The following is a 21776-nucleotide window of genomic DNA, read 5'->3' as shown; positions in this document are numbered from 1 at the left end:
GATGTGTATGAGGTCCATCTGTTCTGCTGTGTTGTTCAGTGCCTCCGTGTCCTTACTTATTTTCTGCCCTGTGGATCTATCCTTTGGGGTGAGTGGTGTGTTGAAGTCTCCTAAAATGAATGGATTGCAGTCTATTTCCCCCTTTACTTCTGTTAGTATTTGTTTCACATATGCTGGTGCTCCTGTGTTGGGTGCATATATATTTAGAATGGTTATATCCTCTTGTTGGACTTAGCCCTTTATCATTGTGTAGTGCCCTTCTTTATCTCTTGTTACTTTCTTTGTTTTGAAGTCTATTTTGTCTGATATTAGTACTGCAACCCCTGCTTTCTTCTCTCTGTTGTATGCCTGAAATATGTTTTTCCATCCCTGGACTTTTAGTCTGTGCATGTCTTTGGGTTTGAGGTAAGTTTCTTTTAAGCAGCATATAGATGGGTCTTTCTTTTTTATCCATTCTATTACTCTGTGACTTTTGATTGGTGCATTAAGTCCATTTACATTTAGGGTGACTATTGAGAGATACGTACTTATTGCCATTGCAGGCTTTAAATTCGTGGTTACCAAAGGTTCAAGGTTAGCCTCTTTAGTATATTACTGCCTAACTTAGCTCACTTATTGAGCTGTTGTATACACTGTCTGGAGATTCTTTTCTTCTCTCCTTTCTTATTCCTCCTCCTCCTTTCTTCATATGTTGAGTGTTTTGTTCTGTGCTCTTTTTAGGAGTGCTCCCATCTAGAGAAGTCCCTGTAAGATGCCCTGTAGAAGTGGTTTGTGGAAAGCAAATTCCCTCAGCTTTTGCTTGTCTGGGAATTGTTTAATCCCGCCATCATATTTAAATGATAGTCGTGCTGGATACAGTATCCTTGGTTCAAGGCCCTTCTGTTTCATTGTATTAAATATATCATGCCATTCTCTTCTGGCCTGTCGGGTTTCTGTCAAGAAGTCTGATGATAGCCTGATGGGTTTTCCTTTATAGGTGACCTTTTTCTCTCTAGCTGCCTTTAAATCTCTTTCCTTGTCCTTGATCCTTGCCATTTTAATTATTATGTGTCTTGGTGTTGTCCTCCTTGGATCTTTTCTGTTGGGGGTTCTGTGTATTTCCGTGGTCTGTTCAGTTATTTCCTCCCCCAGTTTGGGGAAGTTTTCAGCAATTATTTCTTCAAAGACACTTTCTATCCCTTTTCCTCTCTCTTCTTCTTCTGGAACCCCTATAATATGGATATTGTTCCTTTTGGATTGGTCACACAGTTCTCTTAGTATTGTTTCATTCCTGTAGATCCTTTTATCTCTCTCTATGTCAGCTTCTATGTGTTCCTGTTCTCTGGTTTCTATTCCTTCAATGGCCTCTTGCATCTTATCCATTCTGCTTATAAATCCTTCCAGGGTTTGTTTCACTTCTGTAATCTCTTTCCTGGCATCTGTGATCTCCCTCCGGGCTTCATCCCATTGCTCTTGCGTTTTTCTCTGCATCTCCATTGGCATGTTCATGATTTTTGTTTTAAATTCTTTCTCCGGAAGACTGGTTAGGTCTGTCTCCTTCTCTGGTGTTGTCTCTGTGATCTTTGTCTGCCTGTAGCTTTGCCTTTTCATGGTGATAGGAATAGTTTGCAGAGCTGGGACGAGTGACGGCTGGAAGAACTTCCCTTCTTGTTGGTTTGTGGCCCTCCTCTCCTGGGAGAACAGCGACCTCTAGTGGCTTGTGCTGGGTAGTTGCGCGCAGACAGGGCTTCTGCTTCCTGCCCAGCTGCTATGGAGTTTATCTCTGCTGTTGCTGTGGGCGTGCCCTGGCTCGGGCTGCTGTCCCAAAATGGTGGTTCCCCACTGGAGGGGGAGCGGCTGAGAGGCTATTTATCTCCAGTAAGGGGCCTCCATGCTCCCTGCTGCCCAGGGGGTTAGAGTGCCCAGAGATCGCCAGATTCCCTGCTTCTGGACTAAGTGTCCCACCCTGCCCCTTTAAGACTTCCAAAAAGCACTCACCAAACCAAAACAGCAACAACAACAACAAAATAAATAAATAAGTAAATAAATAAACAATTAATTAAAAAAAAAATGCACGATTTTCTTCGTCCTCAGGTGCCTGCTTCAGGCACCTGCTCACCCTTCTTGCTGCCCTGTTTCCCTAGTATTGGGGTCCCTGTCCCTTTAAGACTTCCAAAAAGCACTTGCCAAAAAAAAAGAGAAAAAAATAAAAATAAAAATAAAAAATGGCCGCTCCGGTTTCTTTGTTCTCAGGCATCGGCCTCAGGCTCCCGCTCACTGGTCCTGCTGCCCTGTTTCCCTAGTATCCAGGACCCCAGGCATGCACTGTGTGTCTGTGCTCCGGTGCGGATGGCTAGGGCTGGGTGTTCAGCAGTCCTGGGCTCCCTCTCCCTCCCTGCTCCGACCCTGTCCTCCCGCCTGGAATTAGGGGGAGTGGTGCTCAGGTCCCGCGGGGCTGGGGCTTGTATCTTACCCCCTTTGCAAGGCGCTGGGTTCTTGCAGGTGTGGATGTGGTCTGGATGTTGTCCTGTGTCCTTTGTTCTCTATTTTAGGAAGAGTTGTCTTTGTTATATTTTCATAGATATATGTGGTTTTCTGAGGAGATTTCCGCTGCTCTACTCACACCGCCATCTTGGCTCTGCCCCTATATTAATTTCTTAATGTTGGTATTTCACTTTCAGAGAGTGTAAACTGTGCGTTATAGGTATATATGCATGTCAAGGTTCAAGTTCTGTGCTGTTGACGGTTTACATACAATTAAGGAGAGAGAGCTTGGGTTTACAATCATATCCCTGTGAACTTAAAAAAATAACTTTTGGCTTTACTCCTACCCTTTTCCTTAGAAGAAAGAGAAGAATATGTAAGTCTAGATTATTGTCCATCAGAAGAAATTGAAAAGCATGATTCACAATGTTATTAGTGTCACATGAAACATTGTGTACTTTTAGTACATTTATGACTATTCATATACTTTTGTATTGAATCATGTAAACTTTTATAGTAAAAGTATGACTGGGTGTTATAAATACATTATAATTTTTATTTTTAGTTACAGAATTTGTTGCAAAAATGAGGCAGCATATTTGTAATGTTTCATACACTTTACAAATTGTGACAGAATAGTATATTTTACTGACATTTTCAATTATATCTAGGTTTGACATCTGAGCAAATTTCCATCTTCCATTTGTAGAACTAATATCCTAGAAATTAGCAATCATCAGAGAAAAAGTAACATAAAAATCATGAATATTCCTTGTCAGTCTTCCTGGACTGTAGTCACTATTTAGGTTTAAATGTAGAAAAGAAAACAAGATGCATATCTACAAAAATCTGATGGTTTTGAACAAATCTATAGAAGTTTTTAAATTAATCTGTATTTTGATTTAAAAAATCTATACTTCTAATGCTGGATTCAGTCACAATAACTTTGAAACAAACAATACCAAGTGACTGTATGCATGTGTATGTGAATATGTGTGTGATATATGTGTGTATTTTATCTAACAAAAATCTGTGATATCAATTATTGATAAACATGTCCATTAGATAATTTCAATTTTTTAAATTTTAATTTCATAAAGTGGGAGATATTTAAAGTTGGTATTTTAGTTTTTAAAGTTAACTATATGCTTTGTAATTTGTCCAAAGAGCACAAAAGCATATATGATTATAAATTATCCAGTCCACCCAAAGGCACATGTCCAGAGAAATGTTTCCTTAGACTCTTCCAGAAATCTTCCATGCACATGCAAGCAGTCTGCTAAATTTTCTTTTTAATTCTTATATTGTTTATCTTTTTCTTATTTTATTTATTATACTTATGAAAAAATAGGTATTGCATTAAAATATATACAGAAAAAGTGCACAGTTTGTCTTTTAAAAAGACATTGATTTTTTTAATGCAATTGTCACGAAGTGAACAAACTCTATAATAATGAGACAGTGAACAAACTCTACTCTTACAGAAAGAGAATGTTGCTAGCCCTTAGCAGGGTTTGTCCTAAAGCTCTGAGACAAGAACCTACTTGGGGCCTGTTCCATTTAATTGAAATGTGGTCATTTGAATCCCATATACCAATAATCAAAGAATCAAAAAAGCAGACTACAGAATCCCCTAGAGAGAATGATGACGACCATAAAGGAAAAATGAGGTTAATGCTACACAATGGAGAGAAGGAGAAGCAGGGATGGAACACAGGGGATCCTGGGATACTCCCCTAGCCTGTCTCACCCAATGGGAGGTTATATTTACCCTAAAACGGCAGTACTACTACTGTGCCATGACTCTCAGGAACAAAGATCATATCACCAGATATATATATATATATATACAAAAATAGGGAGAGAATGCTGAGAGAACAAGAAATGTGATATGTATATGGAGCTAAGTAAAAGGCAGATATAGATATTTAGGAAAGCAGTCGCCTCAAGGGGGAAGAAGTAGGCGTTTGGTTAGATATTTATGTATCATTTGTCTGTCTATCTATCTATCTATCTATCTATCTATCTATCTATCTATCTATCTATCATCTATATCTATCATCTCTTTATCAACTATCTGTACCTAGCTACCATCTATCTCCATCATCTATTTGTCAATTTATCTGTTTAACCAGATCTTATATTTTCCACTTGAGGTGACTGCTTTCCTAACTCTACTATGTATTCTTTAGTGGCGTTCAATAAATATAATACATTTTTAAAATTTTTAGTTCATTTTATTTTATAAAAAGGACTATCTTCTAGTTAAAGTGTTGGTTGCATAGTGATAGCTATATGGAGGACAATGTTGTTTTCTCAGTTTTATTGAGATATAACTGACATATAACACTATGTAAGTTTAAGGTGTACAGCCTAGCCTATGATAATATTGTTTAAGAATATTCCACAGGCCAATCTACTTGATTAATATTATGTGGTGGGATGAATCATTTCCTCCAGTGTAAAGTTATTTTATTGAGCTTGAATGCTTCTCAGCACTTAATGTATGTTAAAAAAACAAAGACAATTAACTAAAATAAGGCATATCTTGTATTTATTATAAAATTTTCCTGTAGCAAATAGGAAACTAGGTTAGAATTGTTTATTTCAATTCTAGCTTGTGAGAATCTTTTAAGAGAGATACAGGAATATACTCTTATTTGGGATGTATAACTACATTTTGTTTTGCATACATAGTCATGCTGAGATGGACCATTATTTCAAAATGCTTTGTTTTCAATCTCTTAATTCATATATGTTCTTTCAGTGAAATAGTAAGAAATCTTGATTCCTATTACAAGGAAAATGAAATCTAATAGCTGTAGATATTGATTTTCCTTTCTGTGCTTATTTTAACTGGGATTATAAAATATCAAATTAACAAACTGCTCAGGCAGTTAGATTTTTATTATTTTTACACTTGATATGTAATTTCATTATTTTTCTCTAAATTATAAGTTCTTGACATTATTGAATCTGTAGCTATCCAGCACTGATTGTATTTCCACATTTATGTAGTATTTTTATTACCTGTGACACCCAAAAGTACCAATGGAACTGTTATAAATTTTTCATGAAAAAAGTGTATGTTATATAAAGCTGCTGTTAAAGTGGTGAACAATTCCATTTAGCAATTGTTATAAAACCTTTTTGTGTCCTAGAACAATTGCTTCACCCAATTTGTCAAAGATTATAACACATGTAACTATGTAAGATTTTTTGTTTTGGGGTGAATATCAGAAAAAAATATTTGGCAAAAGTTAACTTTGTCATATTTTATCTTCCTTGTATAATATGCACGATATTTAATCAGGACTCCTTGTCTCCAGCAATTTGTGAGTACATGGTTTTATTCATTATAAACATATCTTTTCTGAACATTTCAACACCTGGGGTGAATTATGATAATTAAGTACTATATCGTTATGTTCTTACTTTTCATTTCCAGCCCCTACTGTGAAAATTCAATTTCCAGATGCTTTTGATGTTTCCAGTTTAAAGGTGTGAAAAAGAGCTGCCTTTTCTGAACTCTCAGGTCTGTCATGTTGGAGATTCATTTTATGGCACTTTTCAGTAGTTTCTTATTTCTCTAGCTAAATTAGGATATGTATTTTTCAGGGGAAAGAATATATTTTGCATTTATAGGTTGTGTTTAATTGAATGGATTTAAATATTTCAAACAGTTCTAATCAGTGTTTCTTTTGAGAAGACAAGAACCTGAAGTATAATTAAAATAACATTGAATTTGTTGTCTGAAGACATATAATCAAATTCCAGCTCAGCTATATACTCTTCAGTTCGTTAATAATTTGGACACATTTTCCTTATCTGATCAAGTGGATTTGACCCCTACCTGATGTAAATTCAGCACATATTAAACGATATAACTAATATAATGCATATAAATTAAAGTGGTGTTGCTATATTTGTTGCACTGATCATGACTTTCTTTAAATACATATTCTTGCACTTGAGACTTGATGTAGAAAAATACTATGTTGGGTGTTTTCCTCATAGCTAAAGGTAATTATTTGTAGAAAACCATGGAGAATAGTATATAAAATTGTAATGTTTTTAATTAGCTTTAAGGGGTTATCTAATTTTCTTTACTTAAGTGACAGGTCAAATTTTGATGGCAAATATTTAATATTATTTTACTTCAAGTTCTATAAATTATTTGGATTGATGACAAAGAACTACTTGAGAGCAAATGTATAATGGATGTTTGAATAATTGTGCATATAAGTCTATATATGTATACATAGTTATTTTTCCTTATCTCCAGAATCTATATATATTATAGCTGAAATTGTCTATCTCAGAATTGGCAAGTGACATTTCTGAAAAAAGAGAAGATAAAATAGAAATAGCAAAAGAGATTTTAAAAGTGGATAATTTGATGCAATCACTTATATTCAAATTTGTCTTAAGATATTGCAAATGAGATTTAGTAAAAGGAAAAAGGACACTAGTACATTTGATTTTAATTTATTATGTTTAATATGTCATCTTTGTGCTCAACAATTTTAGAAATTATAAATATAAATATAAATTGTAGATATAAAAATAGAAGATAGCAAAACACAGATTCTCTATCATTAAGAATGCCATTTTATCAATTATTTATAATTTGTTTCTGAGCTGAAGAGCTTAAAATAGCTTTTTTTAAAACTTTGACGTCCTTTGGGCATTTATGACAAAAAGGAATACAGTGTTGAATAATAAAAATGGATAGTTGTAATTATTATTTAGTATGGGAACTTAGAAAAAGACAGGAGATCAAAAAGAAGAAGGATTTAGAGCAAATATTAATCAGTCACTCTCCCAGATAGTGTTTATACCAGAAATGGAGTACAACATATTGGTTAAGACTCTGGAGAGCCTCAACTTTACTATTTTCTATTATATGACCCTGGACAAATAACCTCTCTGTATTTGTTACTAAACTGAAAACAGAAGTTAACTTAGACAAATTCAAATAGGCTCTGTTTAAAACAAAATTAGGTTTTCAATCTTTCAGACTTTAATCCATTGTGATTCAGGTAGAAATAAAGATTATTTTAGGTATCTATCAAATTATCTTAATCTTACAGTACAGTGAATTGGTCACAGAAGTACCATCTAAAAATTCTTTTTCTCTAGACTGAAGATAAACATTGGGGCCTTACCCATGACTTCACAAAATGTCAACAAATCATATTCTGAACCTGTTAAGAGAATTTGATCTTTGCTACCCAGACATTTGGTTGCTGATAAATCTTTAAGGTGTTGAAATGGGAGGAAGGCAGAAAAGACAAAGCCTGAAATTCAGAGAAATCTACACTTAAATGAAACCAGGGTATCTTTAGGATGAAATAGAAACACCACTACCACCTTCACCAACAGCAGCAAAACCTGATTGTAGACATCTCGTGTCTCTCTCAGCCCTGGGGCTTATTTGGGTTATCATTGTTAACGGGTTGGCACTCCCAAGTTTAAATTACATTTTAACATAGTCCTGTTTGACTCATAAAGTGACACTAAGATTGATCAGTGAATTCAGGGAGTCAATTTGATTCCTCCCTTTCACAGTTTTGTTTTCCTTCAGGCTGACAACATAAACAGTGGGTAGCATTTGGCATCTTGTAACTATACAATTCTCCTTTAACTTTACAGATAAACTTTTTGTCATCTGTTGATGATCATTGGTTTAAAAAATGATAATATATTGCAAAATAATATTGTCAAATTAGTAGACTAAAATTTCTATTGTATGTGAAGGTATATTAGCTTTAAACTGCATGTTTCTAGTAACACAGTCTCATTATATAACATTAAGAGAATTACAAGGAGAAACTGAAAAATATATATATCACATTTGGAGACTTTTATATACTCTCTTGGCAATTGATAAAGCATGAAAACAGCAAACAAAAAAGGAGCTTTGAAAGATCTGAAGAGCATAATCCCTAACTCAACCATGCTACTAGAGAACCATTAGGTGGAATAATTTAAGAGTACACTTTCTTTTCAAGCACATATAGAATGTTTACAAACATAGACCATGTTCTTGGCTATAAAAATGTTCCTAAACTCAAATGATAGTGTCATACAGCCACATTTTGTCCCAAATATAATTGTTAGATATGAATAACAGAATTATAAATTATGCCAATTACATACATTTGGAATCTTTATATAAAAGTACTTTTGTGAACTCATAGGCCTGATAAAAAATGGTTGGCCTAATAAGATATACTTAGCAATAAACAAAATTTATGTATTTCAGAATACTTGCCATTATTTCCTCTTCTTCTCATGGTGGGTAAAATGTTTTTCCTTCCCTTATTCTGTGAACTCAGGACAGTGGGACTTGCTTTGGCCAAAGATGTTGCATATAGGAAAGTAGGAACTTGAAACATGATTGTACAGCTGTGGGTTGCCTTTCGGACCTCTCCCATCACCATGAGAGGAGAGTTCCCTAGCTATCTACCCCTTTCTCAGTCAAGCCTCCAGGATGAATACACCTGGAGCAGACCTGAGCTCAACCCTCAGTGAAGATCCAAGTCCCACTGGTCTTGGTCTAGATCAGCTGAACCAGCACAACTGAAATTACAGAGCTTTTCTAGTGACTCTAAAGAAATGTAAGAAATGAATATTTATTACTTCATTCTACTGAAATATTTTCTTTTTGATAATGCAGTATTATTTTATTGATAATTAACCAGTATATAACTAATATAGTTTTTTTAAAGTAATGTACATAAAAACATGAGAATCTGGAAGAGTTGTACTAAGAAGCAAATTTAAAGACATAAATAGTTGAACTAGGAAGGGAAAAATTGTTCTGAATTAATGAGCTAAGCATCTACAATATGAAGTTAGAAAAGCAGTAAGTGTAAAGAAAGTAGGATGTAATTAACAAAAATAGATGCAGAAATGAAGAAACCAGAGAGGAAATAGAAAACCAGAGCTGTGATGGCCAATTTTAATGTGTCAGCCTGATGGGGCCATAAGGCACCCAGATATTTGGTTAAACATTCTGGGTGTGTCTGTGAAGATGTTTCTGGATGAGATTAGTGTTTGAAGTGGTAGACTGAGCAAAGTGGACGCCATCCCTAAAGTGGTGGCACTCATTCAATTCACTGAAGGCCTGAATAGAACAAAAAGGCTGATCCTCTCAGAAGTAAGAGAGAACTTCTCCTACCTGACTGCTTTCTAGCTGGAACATTGGTATTTTTGATCTTTGAACTGTAACTACACCATATCCTCTCCTGGTTCTCAGGCCTGGGCTGAAACTACACTATCGATTCTAATAGGTCTCTAGTTTTCAGATTGCAGATCCTGAGGTTTGTGAGCCTCCATAGTTGTGCAAAAAAACTTCTAATAAATTTCTTTATGTATGTGCATTGTGTGTATTATGTATATACACAAATATATGCGATATTTATATGTATACAAACACATACTCCCTATTGGTTGTTTCTCTGAAGAACCCTAATATAAGAGTGTATCAGTAAAAAGTAAAATGTTGTATATATAAAACAAAAATGACAACAATAAGACAAACCTCTGGCAGAAATAATAAATAAAAAAGGTATGCATAAGTAATGATAACACTAAAAGATATATAGCTTTATAGATACATAGAGATACAGGATCACATCAGTGCATTCAACAGACACTAAAAATATAGAGCATGGATTTTAGAAAAGTATTTTGTATATAATTTTAATATAATTAGCTAAAATTTGCAAATTCCTAGAAAAAACAGAAATGATGAAACTAACAGGGTAAAACAGAAAGCTAAACAATATTAAATCCTTATATCTTGTGTAACTAAATATCTTCCGATCAGGAAAACACTATATATTTAAAATTTTTTAATTCATATAAATTATTCATACATAGGGACATTTTGTGTATGTCTATGTGTGTGTATATGTATACAGCATTTTATTCCCCAGTATCAAAAAATTAGAAGTCATGCAAATACACAGCATTTTTTTTTTTTTCCTCATCCCTTCAGCACCCAGCCATGACTTTCTCCAGTGCCAGTGTGGGCTGTGGGATGTACCTGACTCACAGGTAACCCCTAGGACCAAACACAGGCCCTGGTGCGGAGCAAATGGCCCAGGAAATGCTTAGACAGTGAGCAAAGGAGCCGTGGCTAAACTGGCCCACAGCCACTGAGGCAGCTGGGGCCACAGGGGGCCCGCATCAAGCAAATCAAGACAAAGACCAGCAAATACACAGCATTTTAATAAAATGGGTTTATCATCAAAAACACTTCTTTCCCCCTGCTGCATATACAAATATATTTTGGTCAGAGCAATTATGTAAATGTATGTGGTGAAATTATTGCATTAGGTGATTTAGTCATCAAAACACTAATTTTTGTTATCACAATATAAATATAAAATTGATTACAAATCATCAAAGTAAAGTTATTTGCAATGGAAATGTAATTGAGATGATAAGATGAGGAAATTAATATTGAGGTAAATGAGGTTATTTAAAACACCTCAAGTTGTGATTGCATTATTTTAAATTTCACTTTCATTTGAAGAATTTAAATATACAACAAGATGATACTTCAGATATTTCATTTTTTATGATATTTCTACAATTTTAAATAAACCTCATCTCCAACCAATTTCTTTTTAAGGAACATTTCAAGTTTTAATTTACAGAGAAAATTTGCATTTAGAGAATTTGTTGCTACAGCATTTCTCCTCTTTGGTGAGCTCCGAACTGCCTTCACAGACAACTTGAGAAAAATGGAAGACAACGTGAGAAAAATGACTCTCACGGTCAATACCTTAACAATACCTTAATGCAGAATAAAACGGAAGTGTCTTAGTACGACCTACAAGAAACTTGAGAAGTTAACCTTTTCTTAAGTTTTTACTTGTTTCTGCCTTTACATTAATTTATACACTCATCCCTTCATTCATTAAATATTTACTAAAAGTCTACTCTTTGCTTAAAACAGCTTTGATGCTGTGGATACTAGAACAAATATATCTACTGTAATTTTGCAGCACATATTATAGCAATGCTAAACTCCTAAATCCCTGAACATATCATGCTGTTTCAGACCTTAATGCATTTGAATAAGTTTTCCTTCTTTCTAGTAACACACTCTTTACTCATTACCACCATATTCACTTGGCAATTGTTCTATAGATGATTGAGAACTCTGACCAGGCATAATTACTGTGGCACTTTCTCTAACAGAGGTCATCATTCATAGGGACATACTAGTTCTTTAATTTTACTAATGGATCCATAACAGTTGGCTCCATTTGCAAGCATAAAATCTACTTAAAAGGAAAAAATAAAACAAATCTATTATAAGGCTGCATTTTTTCGACTTAAGGATGTATACAACCCAAATATTGCCTCAAACTTTTAGAGCAAAGAGAGAAAAGCCCTATTGTCTATCATTCTGTTACAATCACTCTTGCTTTTCTTGTTGCTGACACAGAGCATTGCTAGTTTATGTGGTCTTCCAACATCTGACCAGCAAATCAGAGCCATAATAAATCCTGCAGACCCACTGCCAGCACAGATCAATATGATTTAAAGGAGAAAAACACCACTGAGGATGCTTCTTTCTCAGTATTAACACTCAACATAGTGTAATACTGACTAGTGCTCTAACTGGCTGTTTCTGTCCATTTCTTTTAAGATCCATGTAATCTTATAGATATTTATCATAGACATTGTCGTCGAGGATCTGATGCCAGAGGTACAGTTTGTAAAGTAATTTAGATGTCAATTTCTATTAGAAACAACAAAAATTTTCACTAGTTACAGGCCCTGGATCCCACCAGGATTTTAGCTAGTTTCCTTTTCAGTCCATGTAACACAATAGGATCACTGTAACCTTTCTCCTTGACCCAAGTGCTTGATTACTGCAATGGGGCAAAACTTTGGAATATTAAAGTTTTTGTATTGTCTTGGGGTATTTATATTTACTTACGAATTTTGCTTTTGCACAGTCTGTACAAATGGATCAGTATTCTTGGCCCTCCATGTAGCTAACCTTTACTCCCCAATACACAATCTGTGGTTTGGGGAAAACTTACATAAATATGTTGACATGACTTCTTACATGTGACCAGGTTAATCAGCTTTGATAGAGCAAAGAGCAATAAAAGGCATACTGCATGGATATTTAATCTAGAAAGCTTCATTTTGCTAGACTTATTTTTGATTTGTAGTTTATATTTTGTAATAATGTCCTTATATTCCTGACACTCTTCCTGGGTGAAGTTTTTCAGGTCAGGAGCCATTTTTAGTTATCATTGAATCCCAACTTACAGTGCTTTGTGTTCTTGGGACTTAGCTTTCTTTTTCTTCTGTTAGTATTTTATTCAATTTATGGACAGCCTAATATTTTAATTGCATTAGAAATAAAGTTCTATAACTCATCGTAGGAGCTTATATTTGGGATCTACATTTCAAAATCATAGTAACAGAAATGTTAGTTGAATCTATGACCGTTGAGATCACACATGAGGATATGCAGTGTAAAAAAGGCACCAAATATACATCCCTGAAAAAAAAGCCAAAATGAGTGGCAGAGGAAGAGGTTCCTGTGAAAAAATGGATATGGGAGGAAGTTAAGAGCCAGGAGAAAATACTGACAGTAATTGTGTAAAATATCTAATTTAATAATGTTTCAATAGTGGATATTACTGCTAAATGTTAAGTAGGATCAAAGTGTTTCTAGGTTTGGCACTTAGGATGTCATTGTAAACATTCTGAGGTACATGAAGAAAGCCTTGGAAAATGTAGTATTATGGATTAAGGAATTATTGGAAATAGTGAAATATAACAAAGAGGAACACTAGAAAAATAATTTTAAGTAGTTATTTTTAGTAAGGAGCAGGAAAACCATATTTTCAGGATGCCTATGAAGCCCAGTTTTCTGTGTGTGGAAGTTTTCCAAATTGAGATCCTTACTAATATGGAGCCATGTTTGATGCATTTCTCTACCCATTCCTAAGCTGTACCTCATTCTATCACAGGCAGACATCTGACACAGAGGATGTCAGTTCTTTTAGTTGTGCAGAGAATTTGTATTTGTACAAATTCACAGAAGAGATCAAACAAATAGATGATTACTTTCTTGATTTTGGATTAAGACAGAGAAACTAAAACAGATGGTCAGAAACTGAGAAGGTAACATGTGAAGTAAAGCCTGTGAGACAGCAAGCTGAAGCCATGTGCAGGGTGGGTAGGGGTACAAGGGTACAGAAGCCTTGAGCAAGAGCGGACGCCTGTCAGCAGGGAGAGCAAAAGGAAGAAATGTTGTAAACAATGGTGAAAGTTACCTATGAGAATATGTGGTTGAAAGAGAGGCTGACCTTAGAAATGAGATTTCTTTGGAAAGTTTTTGTTTCAGTTTAACCAAATCCTTAATAATAACTTTGAAGAATTTATGCTCACATTTATTTGTGTGTAGGTGTTTTATAATTTGGGGCTTTGGGGTTTTATTTTTATCAAACAGGCCAAAACAAAGCACACAATATTTTGAATGCAGTTTTCAGGAATTCATTCATTTGCTGGCAACAGATACCCTTCTCATGGATGTGTTTCATTTCCTCAGTTCTAAGGGAAGAAAGTGTGACCCTAGAAAATTTTCAGATATCATCAGAGGTAAGACGGAGGTAAAGAGGAACAAGACAGGGACCTAGTTTCCAAGCAAGGGATTATATTGCAGCGACAGAGCAGACATAGTACAAATAGAACTGGGAAACAGAAAATAAAGAGAACAAACAAAACAAGGCTATGTCACGTTTGATTACTCGGCATATTTAATTAGGGATTAATTCTATTTTGGATCTGAAATTAGACTGAGCCTAGTTTGAGCCCATGACTGGAGAACTGGGATTGTTTTCAATTTGAGAACAAACCTTAGCTTTAAGAACTGGAAGAATTGAATATTGTGTCTGTGTCCATTTCACTGAAGACATCTTAGTCATTTGTTTATATTCATTGGTGTAAATGTGTTACCCACAGAACAGAAACTGAGTGAATGTCTTAAAGTCTTGAAATGAACTAAGAGTAAATAAATTCATACGTTACTATATTGGTGCTACTTGGCTCCTTTCTGAAGATACATAATATATATCATAAAATTTGTATGTTTCCATGTAAAATAGAGGAACTTATTTCACTTAAGTAACTTGGAAAATATTTCAAAACTACATACACCAGAATTTTAAAATACCCCCCATAGAATCTGAAGTATTGCCAGATTGCTTGAATATTGATGTGTTCTCAACTGTAGTAACTAGCAATCAAGTCAAATCAAAATATTTTCTGATTACAAACAGACTATTTAGTATGAATTAGTACACTAAAAACACTAACAAAGGTCCACAGGACCTTGTATTACTGGCCAATATAAAACACCCATATGACCATGCAGGTCTTGCTACACTTACTGTGTTAACCTAGTTCCCACAGATCGAGATGGTGGCGTCACAAGGTGGGAGCAATGCAGGTGACTGAGTATGACACTGAGCTGGCCCACATGGTTCTGCTTCCTTAGTTCAGTCATCTGCCCAGAGTCTGTCTGGCTCTTCCCTCTACTTCTGAACTTGGATGGAACGCCACACCACAGGACTTTGCAACAGGTTTCCTTAGAGTTTGCTCAATTGGCCCAGGGAATGACTTTCAAGCAATGGAAATAAGGGGATAGGACAGAGCCAACATATTAATCTACTGACTTCTCTCTGTTTATTCCTAACCTCCTCTTCTCAACACAGTTGGTCTGGAGATGTCACACAGGACCAAAATATTTCATATGTCTTCGAGGCTTACATAAGATGGTACTCAGCATGGAAATGCATCATATTTCACTACTTACACTTCTCTGTCTCCCGTGCTTTGTCCATCACTGCCTGCCCTGAGATTGCATGTTAAAAATAAATCTTTAGCAATTACTTCTTACTCCAGGGTCTTTTTTCCTATTAAAATGAGGTTCAAACTACTGACATTAGAAAATGTTCTAGAAACATACTATCCAGACAAGACTTTTGAGTTCAATTGTGCAGAATAGCAGTAAGGTGACATTCTGGTGTTAAGTAGAATAGAATTACGCATCAGGCAGTAGTGTCACTTTTCCTTGAGCTTTCCTCTGTTGTGTTTGGAATGAAGCTCAAGGGAACGGCAAGGCATTAGGAGATAAAATTAAGCAGTTATTAGTCTGGTGGGAGGTGAGGAAATAATACATGTTTGGAACAGAAAATACGATTAATGGGACTAATGACCATAAAAAAAATGTTTTCCTTACTCAAGGCAATTGATTGTTGACTGATGTTCTGATTTGAAATTCAGGGAATTTCAATAAAACCTTCAAAAATAACTCTTACCTTCTGTAGCATAAGACAGACCATGCTGAAAATCAGAAAAGAATCTAACAAAAAGATTGAAGAGATGACAAGGAGAATAAATATATAACAATGACATATTTTCTCTATTAATGTAAGAACCTTTATAAAGAAATAACAGAACACCAATACTTGGAATTAGGACAATTTTGAGAATTTTAAAGCCTCACACTTTACCGAGCCAGTAAAGAAATAGCCTCTTCCACTTTGCAAGAGGGTTCTTTATCTTTACTGAAGAATATGTAATAACCCCACCCAAATACTTCAAAATATGAGGCATAATATTTTTAATATAAACTCCCACCACCGGCCAGTACATTCATGTTGATAGCTAGGATTAGTAACAGCAGAAAAGAATCACGTCACAGAAAAAAAAAAACATAAATGCTAATGATTTGGGAGATATAAAGAAGCTACACAATGAGTTGTGAAGTAATCTAAACCTATGCACACCTGGAGAGGAGAGCCTTCATTGAACAAAGGAGCACCAGTCTATTACTTGACATTTGATTCTATTGTCAAAGCCAGTTGATGCTTGAAGCCACTCTACTATTTTGAGATAACTTCTTAAAACCTGAATATTATGATGGATTCTTTTTTTTTTTTTTTGTAGATAATTATTTTTTATTGAAGGGTGATTGACACACAGTATTACATTAGTTTCAGGTGTACAACACAGTGACTCAGCATTTATATACATGATAATTCTAGCTACCAGCTATCACCATACAAAGTTGTTACAATATTTTGACTATATTCCTTATGCTATACATTATATCCCGGTTACTTATTTATTTTACAATTGGAAGACAGTACTATTTTTTTTTTTTGAGAGGGCATCTCTCCTATTTATTGATCAAATGGTTGTTAACAACAATAACATTCTGTATAGGGGGGTCAATGCTCAATGCACAATCATTAATCCACCCCAAGCCTAATTTTCGTCAGTCTCCAATCTTCTGAAGCATAATGAACAAGTTCTTACATGGAGAACAAATTCTTACATAGTGAATACGTTACATGGTGAACAGTACAAGGGCAGTCATCACAGAAACTTTCGGTTTTGCTCATGCATTATGAACTATAAACAATCAGTTCAAACACGGATATTTGTTTGATTTTTATACTTGATTTATGTGTGGATACCACAATTCTCTCTTTATTATTATTATTTTTAATAAAATGCTGAAGTGGTAGGTAGATACAAGATAAAGGTAGAAAACATAGTTTAGTGTTGTAAGAGAGCAAATGTAGATGATCAGGTGTGTGCCTGTAGCCTATGTGTTAATCAACGCTAGACACGGGCAATAAAACATCCACGTATGCAGAAGATTTCTCTCAGAACGGGGGGGTGAGGTTCTAAGCCTCACCTCTGTTGATCCCCAATTTCTCACCTGATGACCCCCCTGCGACTGTGCCTGTCTTAGGTTGTTCCTCCCTTGAGGAATCTTACCTGTCTCTGGCTAACTAGTCATCTTCCAGGGCCATACAAGGAAATGTAAAGTTTGTAAGTGAGAGAGAAGCCTTATTGTTTGAAAAGATTAGCTTTTTACTTCTCTGCATATTTATGCCCTGTGGCTTCTATGCCCAGCATTTGTCTTGAGGTATCTTTACCACTTGGAAGAATTATGATACTCGGTAAATTCGATATGAGGCATGAATTCTATTTAAGGGTTGTAATTAGGAAGGAAGAAGAAAAGCTATAAAAGTAGCAAGTGGAAGAAAACTTGGGAAGATTGATTATTTCTTTGGCATATCTTCTTGTAGAGTAATTTAGCATGTATAGGTTTTAAACTACTAATTAAATTGTGCACACACATTAACGTAATAGGAGTACAGTTACATAACCAAAGCAGACCTATAATTACCAGCCATCTCCAGTGAAACCAAGAAAACCAGTTAGGCACCTTAGGCATTTGTGAAAACTTATCTATGATATGGTGGATATTGTCCAACTGAACTTGAACAGTCTGAGAGAAATCAGACAAATTAAAACAACCCATTCCTGGGGACTGTTCACATCCCATATGTTCTTTTAACAGTAGATAGTCTGTAGTTGTAAGATTTTGGAGCGCTACAATTTGCACTTCTCCTAATTCTTGGTTGAGTTCCAACCGTATAGATCCAGTCAAATTTGTTGTTTTACTGTATGCACAGGCCAGCTTAGATATCTCCTTCTTCATTCCCATGGCAAGTCCAGGAATTGGTGGAATGAGTGCATCTACACCTGTAGCAGTGCGTGGATCTTTGTTGGGTTTTTTTTGATGATCATCTTCTGTCATGAGTCCTCCCGAGAGTGCTGATGTTGAATGTTCTTTTTCATATCGTATCTTAGTTCATTTTCGGGGTAGCCAAATTAGGCTTTGATCCTCTCTATAAACACAAACAGACCCTTTGCCTACACTTTTATATGCCCTTTATATCAATGTGTAGAACTCATTGGAGGTCACCACACAGGAACTGCTTTTTTTTTTTTTAACATTAATCTACACTTACATGATGAATACTTTGTTTACTAGGCTCTCCCCTATACCAGGTCTCCCCTATAAACCCCTTTACAGTCACTGTCCATCAGCATAGCAAAATGTTGTAGAATCACTACTTGTCTTCTCTGTGTTGTACAGCCCTCCCCTTTCTCCCACCTCCCTATGGATGCTCATCTTAATACCCCCCTTTTTCTCCCCCCCCTTATCCCTCCCTACCCACCCATCCTCCCCAGTCCCTTTCCCTTTGGTACCTGTTAGTCCATTCTTGAGTTCTGTGATTCTGGTGCTGTTTTGTTCCTTCAGTTTTTCCTTTGTTCTTATACTCCACAGATGAGTGATATCATTTGGTATTTCTCTTTCTCCGCTTCACTTATTTCACTGAGCATAATACCTTCCAGCTCCATCCATATTGTTGCAAATGGTAGGATTTGCCCTTTTCTTATGGCTGAGTAGTATTCCATTGTGTATATGTACCACATCTTCTTTATCCATTCATCTATCGATGGACATTTAGGTTGCTTCCAATTCTTGGCTATTGTAAATAGTGCTGCGATAAACATAGGGGTGTATTGGTCTTTCTCATACTTGATTGCTGCGTTCTTAGGGTAAATTCCTAGGAGTGGAATTCCTGGGTGAAATGGTAAGTCTGTTTTGAGCATTTTGATGTACCTCCATACTACTTTCCACAATGTTTGAACTAATTTACATTCCCACCAGCAGTGTAGGAGGGTTCCCCTTTCTCCACAGCCTCACCAACATTTGTTGTTGTTTGTCTTTTGGATAGCAGCCATCCCTACTGGTGAGAGGTGATACCTCATTGTAGTTTTAATTTGCATTTCTCTGATAATTAGTGATGTGGAGCATCTTTTCATGTGTCTGTTGGCCATCTGTATTTCTTTTTTGGAGAAGTGTCTGCTCAGTTCCTCTGCCCATTTTTTAATTGGGTTATTTGTTTTTTCTTTGTTGAGGCATGTGAGCTCTTTATATATTCTGGACGTCAAGCCTTTATCAGATGTGTCATTTTCAAATATATTCTCCCATACTGTAGGGTTCCTTTTTGTTCTATTGATGGTGTCTTTTGCTGTACAGAAGCTTTTCAGCTTAATATAGTCCCACTTGTTCATTTTTGCTGTTGTTTTCCTTGCCCGGGGAGATATGTTCAAGAAGAGGTCACTCATGTTTATGTCTAAGAGGTTTTTGCCTATGTTTTCTTCCAAGAGTTTAATGGTTTCATGACTTACATTCAGGTCTTTGATCCATTTTGAGTTTACTTTTGTATATGGGGTTAGACAATGGTCCAGTTTCATTCTCCTACATGTAGCTGTCCAGTTTTTTCAGCACCATCTGTTGAAGAGACAGTCATTTCACCATTGTATGTCCATGGCTCCTTTATCAAATATTAATTGACATATATGTCTGGTTAATGTCGAGATTCTCTAGTCTGTTCCATTGGTCTGTGGCTCTGTTCTTGTGCCAGTAACAAATTGTCTTGATTACTATGGCTTTATAGTAGAGCTTGAAGTTGGGGAGTGAGATCCCCCCTACTTTATTCTTCTTCCTCAGGATTGCTTTGGCTATTCGGGGTCTTTGGTGTTTCCATATGAATTTTTGAATTATTTGTTCCAGTTCATTGAAGAATATTGCTGGTAGTTTCATAGGGATTGCATCAAATCTGTATATTGCTTTGGGAAGGATGGCCATTTTGACGATATTAGTTCTTCCTAGCCACGAGCATGGGATGAGTTTCCATCTGTTAGTGTCCCCTTTAATTTCTCTTAAGAGTGACTTGTAGTTTTCAGAGCATAGGTCTTTCACTTCTTTGGTTAGGTTTATTCCTAGGTATTTTATTTCTTTTGATGCAATTATGAATGGAGTTGTTTTCCTGATTTCTCTTTCTGTTGGTTCATTGTTAGTGTAAAGGAAAGCCACATATTTCTGTGTGTTGATTTTGTATCCTGCAACTTTGCTATATTCTGACATCAGTTCTAGTAGTTTTGGGGTGGAGTCTTTAGGGTTTTTTATGAACAGTATCATGTCATCTGCAAATAGTGACAGTTTAACTTTTTCTTTACCAATCTGGATTCCTTGTGTTTTTTTGTTTTGTCTGATTGCCATGGCTAGGACTTCCAGTACTATGTTACATAACAGTTGGGAGAGTAGGCATCACTGTCTAGTTCCCGATCTCAGAGGAAAAGCTTTCAGGTTCTCGCTGTTCAATATAATGTTGGCTGTGTTTATCATGAGTGGCCTTTATTATGTTGAGGTACTTGCCCTCTATTCCCATTTTGCTGAGAGTTTTTATCATGAATGGATGTTGAACTTTGCCAAATGCTTTTTCAGCATCTATTGAGATGATCATGTGGTTTTTGTCTTTCTTTTTGTTGATATGGTGGATGATGTTAATGGACTTTTGAATGTTGTAGCATCCTTGCTTCCCTGGGATGAATCCCATTTCGTCATGGTGCATGATTCTCTTGATGTATTTTTTAATTCTTTTTGCTAATATTTTGTTGAGTATTTTTGCATCTACATTCATCAGGGATATTGGTCTGTAGTTTTCTTTTTTGGTGGGGTCTTTGCCTGGTTTTGGTATTAGGGTGATGTTAGCTTCATAGAATGAGTTTGGGTGTATCCCCTCCTCTTATATTTTTTGGAAAACTTTCAGGAGAATGCGCATTATGTCTTCCCTCTATGTCTGATAAAATTCTGAGGTAAATCCATCTGGCCCAGGGGTTTTGTTCTTTGGTAGTTTTTTGATTACTGCTTCAATTTCATTGCTGGTAATTGGTCTGTTTAGATTTTCTGTTTCTTTCTGGGTCAGTCTTGGAAGGTTGTATCTTTCTAGGAAGTTGTCCATTTCTCCTAGGTTTCCCAGCTTGTTAGCATATAGGTTTTCATAGTATTCTCTAATAATTCTTTGTATTTCTGTGGGGTCCGTCGTGATTTTTCCTTTCTTGTTTCTGATACTGTTGATTTGTGTTGACTCTCTTTTCCTGTTAATAAGTCTGGCTAGAGGCTTATCTATTTTGTTTCTTTTCTCAAAGAACCAGCTCTTGGTTTCATTGATTTTTGCTATTGTTTTATTCTTCTCAATTTTATTTATTTCTTCTCTGATCTTTATTATGTCCCTCCTTCTGCTGACCTTAGGCCTCATTTGTTCTTCCTTTTCCAATTTTGATAATTGTGATATTAGACCATTCATTTGGGATTGCTCTTCCTTTTTTAAATATGCCTGGATTGCTATATACTTTCCTCTTACGACTGCTTTTGCTGTGTCCCACAGTAGTTGGGGTTTTGTGTTGTTGTTGTCGTTTGTTTCCATATATTGCTGGATCTCCATTTTGATTTGGTCATTGATCCATTGATTATTTAGGAGCGTGTTGTTAAGCCTCCATGTGTTTGTGAGCCTTTTTGCTTTCTTTGTACAGTTTATTTCTAG

The sequence above is a fragment of the Manis pentadactyla genome, chromosome 11 (genome assembly GCF_030020395.1).
Source record: "Manis pentadactyla isolate mManPen7 chromosome 11, mManPen7.hap1, whole genome shotgun sequence".
NCBI classification, from domain to species: domain Eukaryota; kingdom Metazoa; phylum Chordata; class Mammalia; order Pholidota; family Manidae; genus Manis; species Manis pentadactyla.
This window is presented reverse-complemented; position numbering follows the sequence as displayed.